This window comes from Mesoplodon bidens (assembly GCF_964165515.1).
Source record: "Mesoplodon bidens genome assembly, contig: HAP1_SCAFFOLD_277, whole genome shotgun sequence".
In the NCBI taxonomy this organism is placed as follows: Eukaryota; Metazoa; Chordata; class Mammalia; order Artiodactyla; family Ziphiidae; genus Mesoplodon; species Mesoplodon bidens.
Genome location: NW_027671840.1, coordinates 193469 through 207518, shown reverse-complemented (window position 1 = coordinate 207518; position 14050 = coordinate 193469). Strand labels below are relative to the sequence as shown.

The 14050-nt window shown below is 45.2% G+C and overlaps 1 pseudogene across 1 annotated transcript; it reads left to right on the top strand.

The window, feature by feature from the left end:
- The first annotated feature begins 3878 nt into the window (after positions 1 to 3878).
- Positions 3879 to 9572, top strand: LOC308610943 (protein FAM170A-like; annotated as a pseudogene). The gene is made up of 2 exons: positions 3879 to 5516; positions 9459 to 9572. The product of its transcript is annotated as a protein FAM170A-like (transcript).
- Positions 9573 to 14050: the final 4478 nt, after the last annotated feature.

Here is a 14050-nt window from a genome sequence, read left to right as displayed (position 1 = left end):
TCAGGGATATTCTAGGAAATGTTGTTTGTTCTAGAGAAGGGAGGGAAACAATCCAATTGTCCAATAATGCTTGAATGGAAAATAAATGATGCTATATGCATGTGATGAAATAATATCAAGCAGTCAAAAATCAAAGACCTAGATCTATATGGATTCACGTGGATAAATCTTGAAAACATAATATTGATTGAAAGAAAATAAGATCAAGAATGTTAGATTGTGATAACAGGTATGTAAGTATTTAAATATTTAAATCAATTCAACATATTGCTTCTATATATATATAGATGCAAGAAAATAAACTTTATCCAAAGAACACATTATTTACATTTCCTATGCTCATTTATCTAGGAGACCCAAAAGAACCCACAGATAAACTAGCAGGAACTAATAAGACGGTTCAACAAGGCACACACATACAAGATCAATAAATTTTAAAAGTCAATCAGGCTCCTCTACACTGGCGATAACAAATTAGAAACTGTAAAAGAAAATAAGAAAAAAAGAAGATCTAAAAATTGTCACAAGAGCCATATAAATTATTTAGAGCTAAGCATACGTAGAAGGCAATATAACTAACAAACTGAGTACGAACAGTTAAACTCCACCCAACCCAAGGTTAGGAAAAGACTGTTGTTACTTTATGAGAACAGACCCTCTTCTTAAGTGGCAGATCAGTAAGTGAGAGTGAATCAAAGAAACACGGCATTTGAAAAGTCAGCTAGTCCAAGCCTCTTGATGGCACATACAGAAGCTGAAGCCCAGATAGGTTGAGTTACTTGGTAAAGGGCCCAACGTCCTGACTCAAGGACTAGCATTTTTCACTCATTCGTAAGACACAATCAAATGCAGTACCTTGGAAAGAGATGGGAAAAAAATGAAGAAATCAATTATATAGTTCCTCATCTTTAAGTACAGAAATAGCTGTGACAAAATTACACGTATTGAGGGAAAATTGAAGTGCAGAGTTTAAAATGTCAATAATCCACAGGGAAACTGGAGACCACTGAAAATATTCATATTAAATCTCTCTAGAAAAGACATGAAAAGATCTCCACTCAAAATGTGAATTTTATAATAGACATGGTATGATACAATTTATAATAGATATGGTATGAACCTTTCCCTTTCACGGGAAAGGTTCAGCTGGGAAAAAGGAAATGTTCTTGAAAATGGGGCCTGTGCTATTGCAGACACTGTGCTCCACCTAGGTCCACGGAATGCTCTGATGTCATCACTGAGGTCACAGAATTCCACTGTGCGCCTGGCAACCTTGCAAACATAACAGCCCTGGTGAGCACTAGGCAGTACTGCTGGTTCACTAAGTGGTACAAGTTTTTCAGCCATTTAGGAGACTTGACTATTTTTATTTGTATTGAATCATTTCAACGGATTGCCCAAGAGCCAACAAGGGCCAACCTGTAGGGAAGAGGAGGAGTTGGACATCTCTTGAGGCATCTTCTAAGGGAGACTTCTAGTTGGTACCATGAAACGGCGACAAAAGAGGAAACATCTGGAAAATGAAGAGTCCCAGGAAACTGCCGAGAACGGAGGAGGTATGTGGGGGGCAACATGCTGGGGCACATGGGTTTCTGCCAAACTAAACCTTCTCTAGGATGGGGCGGACTGAGAACGTGTCACCTGTGAAGCAGGGAGCGAGAGACCTTGTCTCACTGACGCTGCCGTATCCATCCGGAGGGTCCCTGTGGTGTGAGACGGCACAGAACGGCCAGATGCCCCCTGGGAGATGGGAGGTCAGCTCCGCTGGTCTGAGGACTCTCCCCTGGGGCAGCCGGGCCTGGAGCTCTGTCGGACTCATAGCAGGCTGCATCCTGCTTGCACAGACCTAGAGGTGCAGCTTTTCTCAGTCCCCGATTTCTCTCTTATTCTCTTGGATCTTTCCCTGGGGTCATGAGGTGGGGGATGTGAAGGATGCAAGGATGCTGAGAGAGACCCATGAGTTGCTTGGCCTCTTTTACCAAAGTGGAAAGAGAAGCCCCATGAGTTGAAGGCCCTGTTGAAAAATATCTTGACAAGTGGAATGCACTTTGAAAGAAGATTGTTTGTCTAGGGATGGTGTCATATTGAAAGCAAGGAGGTTTTATTCCTTCAACAGGAAGAATTTCCCAAAGGAGATCAAGGGAAGGGAAGGGTTTTCCAGAGACTGAGACCGCGTGAGCAGGGGTGAGAAATGGCCTCAGGGTCCTGCGGGGAGCTCTGAGAGCCACGGGCCACGGGGTGCCTGCGTGCATTAAATGTAGGCGAGTAGCTTGCCCTGGGAGAGGGGTGGTCACCCCAGAGCTCCAGCTAGAGGCCTCTGCCCCAGATTAGAGCCCAGTAGCTCCTACCAGGCCCAGGGCCCTGGAGACTGTAGGATGGGTCCTGGGAATGGAGCTCTAGACAGCAGGCAGATTTCCAGGCAGTGGCTGGGACAGGCTGGGGAAGGCAATGACTGCCCCTGACCATTCAGAATATTTTGCTCTGTGTTCCTGTGTGTTCGTGTGTGTGTGTGTGTGTGGGGGGGGGTAGTGCAGAGAAGAGCGAGATGAATGGGGTTAGAGTGCTTACCAGATATAAAGTCTGCGTGGTAAAGTTCTTGTCACCCTGCCTGGACCTGGCTGACACTCGGTGTACGTAAGAGTGTATACAGAATTCTTGTTAGGGGTGTTTCATGAGACAGTAACTCATACACCCATGTACACTCTGATACAGCAAAAATATCACACACCCCACATATAACTTCCTTAGTAAACCACACACAGCACATGGAGGTATATACATGCATCCCTTCTGTACTACGTTCTCATACAACCCACCTGTATCACAATCGTCTCCTCCAACACCAAACGCTGGAGATGAGATATGTATATAGACACACACACTATATATATAGGACACACACACACACACTATATATATATGTATCTCCTCAACTCTTGCACAAACACAGCTAACTTCAGCCATCTCTAAATACCTCTATAAGAACCAGTCACGTGTCATACACACCACACTTATAACACATTCTTGAGTAATGCCAGACCCGCTTTGTACAAACCACAGTAAACCACAGTCTCAGTAACCCAGGTCAGGATTGCCAGAGAAAATATGGGCTATCCAGTTCAATTTGAATTCCAGATAAACAACAAGTAATTTTTCAGTATCAGTATGTCCCACATATTGTATGGGCCATACTTACACTAAAACTAAGTCAGGCCAAACACTGCATGGGAATACTTACACTAAAAAAGTATTCTGGGTTTATCTGAAACTGAAATTTAACTGGGTGCCTTGTATTCTTGTTCGCTAAGTCTGGCAACCCTTATATACTTACCACCAGCTGATGTATTATATATTTATTGTAGTTTTGTTTAGTGTGTGTCTTCCCCTACTAGAATGTGCAGCGTTACCAAAGACTACAACAATGGAAGAGTGCCGGATACACAGGAGTAGCTGCTTACTGAATCTTGGTGACTGAATGAATGAACACGCACCATAAATACAAGCCACACCATGTAATGAGGAAAAGTTACATGTCCCAGAATTCCTGACTTGTGAACAGAAACCATGCACACAAAGGCCACACACACAGATAGACACATCTGCACTGTGCTCCCCATGCCAACCCCACACTTACCACAGACTTAACTGATACACATCACTCACTCTTCCCACACACTCACAGTCACCACCGAGGCCTACATTACCAACTAGACAGTGAGAGAATAAGTATGGATTGGAATTAAATCCTGGAGTATCCACTGGGAACCACACTCTCAACTGTGTGTATTCACTGCACCTGACACGTGTCACACACTCAGTAAATATTTGTGGACAGAGGACTGATGAACCCACCCTGAGCCTTTCATTCCTCCCTCAGGAATCTCGAAGTCACAAGAGGATCCCCCTCGGCTTGGATCCACTGTGGTGGCCCAAGGCTGCAGCCCAGGGCCAGGGGAGGTCTCCTCTGCCCCTAAACACTTCTCCTGTGCTTCTTCTCCGCGCAAGCTCATGTACGCCGGTAAGGGCGCGGGGCTCCTCAGGTGAGGGGGTGCTTGGCTGTGAGGCAGGAGGCACACAGATCCCAGGGAGGCTGAGAGGAAACCCAAGGTCATCAGAGGTGATGAGGGCTCTGTGGAGGAGCCTGGGCGGGATGGCTGAGCTGTTACGAGGGCGTGTATCCCAGCTGAGTCAGGGGTGGGGGGCGGGTGTGAATCCTGGTACTACCATGGTGGGGAAGTCAAGGAGCAGTGGCCGGAAAGGTCTGGACTTGAGGTGGAGGGAAGAGGGACCAGATTAAGCATCTTCAGAGAAAAATGTAGGGTTTCTCTTTGCCTTTGCTTCCAGAGAAGGACAGAGTTCTGCATCATACACCTCCAGCCTGAGAGCAGCGCCATCCAGCTCAGGTCCACACAGCTCACACACACATGCGCCCTCCAGGCACAGCCCTTCTCCGTGCACACATGAACCCCAAGCACGTGCTCCACAGTACTCTCCTCCTGCACCACAGCCCCATTCCACAAGGAATGCACCACCGATATTCCCAAACTCACACTCCTCGTCATACACGCATCCATACGCTTCCCTCACATACCACAGTCCTCACCACTGTACTCCACACCCGTGTATACAGACACCGCTCCAGTATCCCCCAACACGCAGATGAAAAGCCCACAGATGACACCAGATACACCACTGCCTCCTACGGCCAACAGACACCAAGCTCACGACATAGCTACGTCATGCAAATGTCCCTCTCTCGTCTACCACACCTGCTCCCTCAGCTTCCGGCATGGCCCATGCATGTTATTATGTTTTAAAATTCCTTTTTCAGGAATCCGGAGATCACATCGAGACACTGCCCAGCCTACCGCACCCCTAGCCCAGGTTCAGGAAAAAGGGGAGACCGCTCCCCCATCACACTGTGTCTCCTCCTCACCCTCTTCACCCTGTAAGAACGATCTGCACCCAGACAAAGAGGAAAGGGGCATGAAAATATACTACATGCAGGTACAAGTGAACAAGGGTGTCGCTGTCTCCTGGAAGACAAAGAAACCCTTGGAGTTGCCTGAAAAGCAGCTGAGGATAGAAGAAGTGACCCTTCCTGAGGATGCGTGCACAGTAGCCACTGAGCCCTCTTCTGATGTGTCCACCGAAAACCTCCTGTCTGACAGTGAGCCCACTGGGGAGGACAAAGAGTATGAGGAAAGGGCAGCGCCAGGCAGCCCATCAGGGTCACCTGCCGTCGAGGAGAGACCCAGGGCCAAGACACCGGAGTGGATGGTGACCATGGAGACCGGCTTCAGGTGCATGGCCTGCTGCCGGGTCTTCCCCACCTTGGAGATCCTCCAGCAGCACGTGAAGTTTGGCGTCCTGGAGGGCTTCAGCTGCCGTGTGTTTCATCTCACCATGGCCCAGCTGATGGGCAATGTGGAATCCGAGATCACCCCGAGGAGGAGGACGAAGAGGACGAGGAGGACGAGGAGGACGAGGAGGACGAGGAGGACGAGGAAGAGAAGGTAGAAGGCCCCAGCCCGAAGAGACCCCGCAGGCAGACTCTTTTCTCTCTTTTGAGTTCCACACAGCAACTGAGATTCATGGGACAGAAGATCCTGGAGACGGTGTGGCCTTGGAAGAGGTAAGGCTTGAGGCTGGCAGTCTTCTGAGCCTATGTCACGAGGGCCCAGAGGAGTCCAAGGGAAGGGGCCGCACACATGTGCTGGTTGACCTAATGGCTCTGCAGTTGCATCAAATGGGACACACCCAGCACTAACAAAGGCATTGAGCTCTGTTGACGTAAACAAGAAGGTGGAGCCTTTTCCTAGGAGTTTTCTCAGGGTCTGCACGACGGACCTCAACTCTTAGAGGACGTACTGCCAGCAGCGCCTTCTCGGCAGAGAGAGCCAGGAGTGGTCTCCAGAGAGGACAGGGGCCCTGGCAGGACCAGACCGTTGAGGTCTGAGAGCCTTGGGCCTGAGCCGAGATCTCACCCGGACCACTGGACCTAGCCTTCTGTGACAAAGGGGAATATGAAAGAGAGTCACGTGGAAATGAGGTCCCCCGAGATATGGAAATGTTCCAGAACCTTCGTTGCGTGGTAGTTGATCTGGAGCCAAGCTCACTGTGGTGTGTGTGGCTCTGAGCATTAAGGCAACGCTGGAGGGTAACCCTGACCAGCAGAGCTTGGAGTGCTTCTTGTCTCTTCCTGTTCTACCTCAGTTGTTTTATCCCTTCCAGGGAGAAGAAAGCACCCTCGGGAGAGTTGGTAGTAAACCAGGGTATATCCTCCCTCAAGGGGACCCGGCCTGCCCTTCATTCAAGATGCTCTGGAAATGGGAACTGACTCATGTTATCCAATTGGCTGAGGGAGCACAACTCCCATGTTGATTCCGGTCAGACATGTTCATCAGACCTAGAGCTTTTCTCCTGATTCAAATCAAGTAGGGTATTAGTAGAGTTCCCATTTATTTCAGCCCTAGAGATAGCACATGAGCAAATAAAAAATCTTTGTGTATCAAAGCATTCTAATGAGCCCTTTCATTTTGCTGTTCATTGTGAAAAACACGCTCACTTTATCTCTGCCAATGAAGTGTTTCCACTTGACCAATGATGCCCCACGATCCCATTAGCCTCACTGAATTTAGGGAGCCCATTATGATGACATCATTTCCCTCTCATTCTTGGCCTGCAGAGAAGAGCAGCTACAGAGCATTCCAAGACTGCTAACGCTCCCCTCACCAATACGTTTCTTAAACCTCTGGCAAAGGAAGTGTCCTCTGAGCCCTCCCAGGGCACATAGGGGGTTTGGGTGAGCAGATCTTATATGATAAATCCACTCCAGTGGTCTGGCATTCCTATGCCTTTGTAAACCTTCTACAGTGGTGGTTCTCAGCTGGGGACACTTTTGGTCCCCCCTCCCAGGAAATATGTGGCAGTGTCTTGAGACTTTTATTTTATTTTTTTTTTGTGGTACGCGGGCCTCTCACTGTTGTGGCCTCTCCCGTTGTGGAGCACAAGCTCCAGACGCACAGGCTCAGTGGCCGTGGCTCACGGGCCTAGCCGCTCCACGGCATGTGGGATCTTCCCGGGCCCTGGCACGAACCCATGTCCCCTGCATCGGCAGGCGGACTCTCAACCACTGCGCCACCAGGGAAGCCCCTTGAGACTTTTTTCTTTAAGGAGCTGTGTTATGAATGAGCCCCACGTGGCTGGTGCACACGGATGTATCAAGGCACTTTTTTTTTTTTTTTTTTTTGGTACGCGGGCCTCTCACTGTTGTGGCCTCTCCCGTTGCGGAGCACAGGCTCCGGACGCGCAGGCTCAGCGGCCATGGCTCACGGGCCCAGCTGCCCCGCGGCATGTGGGGTCTTCCCGGACCGGGGCACAAACCCGTGTCCCCTGCATCGGCAGGCGGACTCTCAATCACTGCGCCACCAGGGAAGCCCTCAAGGCACTTTTTATTGTTACAACTAGGGTGGCAGGGAAGAGTATGTGCCACTGGCCCATCTTACATTGCACAGGACAGCTCCCAACAACAAAGAGCTATCCAGTTCAAAATGTCAGTCATGCCAACGTCAAGAAATTTTGCTACAACATACTTAGAAAGTCCTGGCATTTTGACTTTAGCCTACGCTAACTTTGGGTACAGGTTTCAGTCATTTGAGCAAACTGCTGAAGGCATTCCCAGGTAGCCAAGCTAACACGCTGAGTCTGGAATGGGTGTTGAATGCACTCGTATCAACAAATCCAGCCTAACCCAATATTACATTACTCCCACCTGCTTCAATACCTACAAACTCCACACACATTATTTCTCAGGTTTCTATTGATATAAGTTATAAAATTCCGTATTTTAGCAGATAGTGTCTCCTCATGGTCATCCTTTATACCCGGTGGGTACCCACCCCTTCCCTGCTCCCGTCCCCATTTCAAGGACTCTAGTCTGATTACTAGGTCTGGAAAAACGAGAGGTAGTGGAGGCAAGTCTTGAGGATCCACAGACCCCTGCAAGGAAACTACCTCAGAGTAGAGGCAGACTTCCTTCTAATAGCACAGCAGGCTCAACTAAGAGGTCACAGGTCAGAGGTCACAGGCCTCAGCTTTGTTGGAATCTGCCCATATATTTCCACCTCAAATTTCCAGGATTCTACTCCTTCCCACTGATGCCCTATGACATAAGAGAATCTACAAGGTTGTGAATCAATGTGTTGTCATTCAGCCACTGACTGAATTTGACTTTGGATCCCCTTAAAAAAATAAATAAATAAAAAGGAAGGAAAGAAAGATAGAAATGCTGATTATAACAAGTCCCCCAAAGTGTTGCTATGTAGCCAAGCTCAAAGCTAAGACAGAAAATCCCCAACGGTAAAAACAGATTTCGAGCTCAAGCTATCAACTGGGACTTGAAACTGAAGGCCCTACAAAGGTCAATGGAACTGGATACAAAGCTAAAGATTTAGTCTTTAGCATAGATGGGAGTCAAGGTTAGAGGAAGCCACGCACTGGGAGTGAGTTGTGAACTACTCAACACTAAGAATGGAAGAGCAGCTCTTTCATTGAATGTGAAGAAAGAAACAGGTAGTCCCTAGTTGCTACCACTGTCTTTGAACCAAACTAAAGAACAAGGTCAACCAGAAGGGCAGATATGAGAATCAAAAAGGAAACCTCTCTGGAATCCTCACTGAACCAAGTCTAAGTTCTGCTCTACTTGTGGTCTTTCACTTACAGAGACAAACCTTTTGGGCTTACCACAGGGATCAACAGACTTTTTCTCTGAAGGGCCAGAAAGTAAATATTTTAGGTTTTGTGGGCCATCAGTGCTCGTCACAACCACTGAACACTGTCAGCACAATGGGAAACACTCAAAGATGGTAAATAAATGGATGGGCCAATAAAGAGCTTTTAGGTTCCAATAAAGCTTTAAAGGCAACGAGCCAGGTTGGGCTCACAGGAGGTAGTTTTCCAGCCCTTGACTTAACTCACTAAACTACAAATTACCTTGAGAGTTGGTGGTTTGATATCTACCAAACCAAACCAAACAAGAAAGCCCTAGGATTTCTGACATCTAATGCAATGCAATTTGAGGTAGCATGGACTTTACATACACATGTGAAGGTGTGGTCTAGGAAACCAATCTTGGAAACCTGCCTCTCACATTAAATACATCTTTTGCTGAGTAAAGCCCTTTAACCAAGTAAGTGTTAAACATCAGTGAAATGACCAAGAAGTAGGAAATGGTATGCAAACCTCCTCCTTAACAACTTGTTCCCATCATTCTAGGTTTCTTCCCTATGCACATTTTTCCTTAGGGAATCGTTGATAAATTTTACCTCTAAAACTTACCTATTTCCACTCTCTATCTTCAGGATTTGCCCAATCACTGTTACTTTGTAAACAATTTAAAAAGTTTTTTGGGGGGTAAATTCCTCTTTTCCCACAGCTAATGGTTCTCTGTGTCATAGTGTCTGGAACGACCCAGCTACTTCTCCAGTCAGACCAAGCACTTGAAAGGACAAGCCGGTACCCCGAGCTATCCATCCATTCACCCAGTAAGGAAGCCTGATGAGGAGAACTAGGATGTGTACATTTCTACTGTTGGAATTAAAACAGAATATTCTGGGCTGCATGGATTTATCCTAAACTTCAAATGCATTAATTATAAATAGACCGTTACACTGACTAATATTCTGTCTCTTTGAATAACCATATACATTTTTTCTTTTTTATAACTGATTTCTAGAGGTCTATTCCTTAATTTTGGCCATATATATGTATACCTCATGATGATAGGATTTCTTACTGTGAGGGATTAATATGTTCTTAGTAATTTTTAATATTATATTTTACATTATTTTACTACCTATGTTACTATAAAAATAACAGTATTTTACTGGAAAATTGATGCTCAATGAAAAATTTAAAATATGGAAGTTAAATGTGGAAAAAATCCCTGAAAATCTTGCCACTGTTTACATAAGGGTGAATATCCCTTTACAGATGATAGGATGCATTAACACACACACATACATGTTTGATAAAGGTATGTGATGTACCTACCTAAAATACATTAAACTGTTACATGCTTCTGTCATTAAGTTTAAGCCATCATTTTAACAGACCTGTCATTACATAAGTATCTTAAAATATAAAGACATTCCTATTGAATATTTCACTTTTACAAAATTTAGTAACATTGACATGCTACTCACCTTTTCTACTTGAATTTCCTAATTATAAGGTCCTATTCTGTGATTTCTATATCAAAGGGACGCACATTCTATGTTTTGATATGTACTCAGCAACTTCACTTTGAAAATCAATTTTTCAATCCACCGCTAGGAAAAAGTGTGCAAGTCAGTCATTGAATAAATATGTTTGATGAAATTACCAAATTTCAACAAATAATTTTTTTCTTTTTATCTCAGGCCAGAGAGGAGTAAGGAGATAGAGAACTTGACAAAAGTAATCTACTTCACACAGCCTCTTTTCTCTACTTAAGAAGTCCTGATGAAAGTAATGCTAAAACCCTTGGGAGACAATCACATCAAAACCTAGACGGAAATGTGGTGAGTAAGAAACCAACGATCAGTTCATTTACTAAGAAATGTTTGTCCTCTGTCACTGTCATTAGGAACTCTTTCTGACACTTAAACCTCTGCCTTGACGTTCTTGAAAAAAGGGTCAACAGTATGCTTTCTGTATTGCAAGATGAACAATCCATTTTCAGTAAGTCTATACTGTCACAAAAGATAACCAAATTTGTACTGTATAAGGTTCACAGAATATTAGATAGACAAAGTCCAAGATAAGATCCAACTTGAAGCGAGGCTGGGGGGAGACAAATGGAGCTCATCATAACAGGACGATGCCACATTAATATTACAAATTGCAATACTGAGTGGTTTTCTAACACTTCAAATTTTTGTCTCCCTGAATTACTTTTAAGGCCAGATTTAGGTTAACTCCTCTGAATACAAATTTTTATGAAATTTTGGAGGGGATTGCAACATAATTTTCAAAAAGTTTTTCCTCGTTCATTAACTGAACAAATATCGAGCACCTACAAAGTAGCTGACAATGTTCAGACTGTAGATTCAGAACAAATGTCGCTGCATTCGTGGAATTTACGTTGTAATGGGCATAAATTTTGGCATGTTCATCATACTTTTGTACAAGGCCTGCTAAAACTCACACTAAGGCTTCTCCCCTAATATTTAATAGAGGTCAAAGTTCAAACTTACTACACCATTTACCAGAGTTCTCTGCCGTGTGGCCTCCTGGCTACTGGGACATGTTGAGCTATGGCTGAAACACCGACTTTAATGAAACAAATGATTTTTTTTTCTTCTGAACTTGATGACTGGAAGAATTCACATGACACCTGAGTTGTTTCTGTCTCTGTTTTCATCATTTTATGGAACTTTTTTCGTGTGTGGGCTCTCTGATGGTCTTACCACTCCTATCACTTTTATAGGATTTATCAGCAGCATGGATTCTGTGATGAACTGTCAGATTGGAGCGCCAACTGAAGCTCTTCCCACAGGTCTCACACGTGTAAGGCTTCTCCCCCGTGTGCACTCTTTGATGGGACTGTAGCTGTGAAGGCCGACTGAAGACCTTACTGCATCTGTCACATCTGTACGGCTTCTCTCCAGTGTGGACGCTCTGATGAAGCTGAAGACTTGAGGCCTGAATGAAGTGCTTCCCACACTCCCCACACTTACATGGTTTCTCTCCTGTGTGGACCCCCTGATGCATGTCGAGGTTCAGGCTCCGCTTGAAGCCCTTCCCACACTCCTCACATTTGTATGGCTTTTCTCCAGTGTGGACTTTTTGATGGGCTTGAAGGTGTGAACTCCGACCAAAGCTCTTCCCACACTCTTCACAGTTGAATGGTTTTTCTCTGCTGTGGACTCTCTCATGGGCCAGAAGATTTGAGGCCTGCCTGAAGACTTTCCCACACTCCTCACAATTATACGGTTTCTCTCCGGTGTGGATTCTGCAATGAATTTTAAGATCTGCTCTACGACTGAATCCCTTCCCACACTCTTCACATTTGTATGGTTTCTCACCGGTATGGATCAGCTGGTGGATCTGAAGTCGTGAACTCTGATTGAAGCCCTGCCCACACTCCTCACACTTGTAAGGTTTCTCTACACTGTGGGCCTTCTGATGGATTTGAAGATATGAACTCTGACTGAAGCCCTTCCCACATACCTCACATTTATAGGGCTTCTCCCCTGGGTGGACAACCAGATGAACTTGATAATGGGAGTTCCTCCTGAAGCTCTTCCCACACTCATTACATTTGTATGGTTTCTCTCCTGTATGGACTCTTTGATGTGCCTGAAGGTTTGAACTCAGAGTAAAGCCTTTACCACACACATTACATATGTATGATTTCTCTCCAGTGTGGACTCCCTGACGGGCCTCAAGACTTGAAGGCCGACTAAAGCCTTTCCCACATTCCTCACATTTGTAGGGCTTTTCTCCTGTGTGGACCCTCTGATGAATGTATAGATTTGAGCTACAAATGAAGCCCTTCCCACACTCCTCACATTTGTATGGTTTCTCTCCCGTATGGACTCTCTGATGGGACTGAAGGTGTGAATTCCGACTGAAGCTCTTATCACATGTGTCACATTTGAATGGTTTCTCCCCAGTGTGGACTCTCTGATGGTCCTGAAGGTGAGAGGCCTGACTGAAGGCCCTCCCACACTCCTCACAATTATAAGGTTTCTCTCCCGTGTGGACTTTACAATGAATAGTAAGTGCTGACCTACGACTGAAGCCTTTCCCACATTCCCCACATTTGAATGGTTTCTCTACAGTGTGGACTTTCTGAGGAGTCTGCAGCTGTGAGCTCTGACTGAACTCCTTGCCACACTCATCACACTCACTGTGTTTTCCTCCCACGTGAACTCTCTGATGAATATGAAGAACCGAGCTGTAACGGAAGCCTTTTCCACACTCACTGCACATGAGACTTCTCTTTTGAGTGTAATTGCTGGTGAAGATCAAAGGTGGAGAGATCGGTGAAGGTTTCTTTACATTCATCACACTGGTAAGGATTTTGTCCTGTGTGAATCATAGTATTCTGATCCAGTGTTGAAACCCTCGTGCTATCTTTTCTATAATCGCTGTAGCCGTAAGATTTTTGACCCTTGTGTACTCCATGAGCATCAAGGTGATGTGAAATCCAACTGATGGTGTCAACATCCTCTTTACACTGACACAGTTTATTTTTCATGGAAATTTGCTGGTGTCTATTCTGATAATTCTGGGACTCAGCCAATGAAGTTTTCCTCCAAGAATCCTGGGCTCTCAAAGTTGCAAACCTTGGATTTCCAGTACTACTGGGATCACCTGCTTTATCATTTAATATACGGTTCTCATCTTCAGAAATTTGAATAGAGTCCTGCCCCAATCTGACAGGGGGAATCACCTTGTTTGTGGAACTGACAACTATTTATCATGGAGTCTTGGCATCTGGTTAAGTCATTTGCAATTTGTTGCCAGATTTGCCAGCAGGAAAGCTCTTCACGTGATCCTCTGTCTTGAACGGCCCTCAACTCACTTTGATTGTTTTCTTCTATATGGACAGAGAATTCAGAGATGTGGACACGTGAAAGCTTTGTTCAAAGATTCAAGATTTTACACTTAAGACACAGTATGAGACTTTAATGAACCTCAGGATGGTTCAGCTGATCTTTCGCACGACAAATGAAGTTCTCTGGTTTATATACTAACAGAAACCAAGAGATGGTCTGTTAAACTCCCAAATACTTAGCATTAATGAAACCCATTTAAAACCAAATGACTACTCTGACATACTATTTAAATCATCTTTCAAAAATTACATGTCATTCCTACCATAACACAGTATCAATAAAGACAAGCATTTTGCTGTGCTCACAGCTTTAACAGTGCCTAGCAGTTAGTCAGGGCTCAAGAAATGCATGCACAGGTGAACTCAGTTTGATTTCTAGGATTCTCTACAATTCTGAATCCCAGGTTAAGTTTGAACCAAGTCAGAGAAGCGAAACAGCTTTTA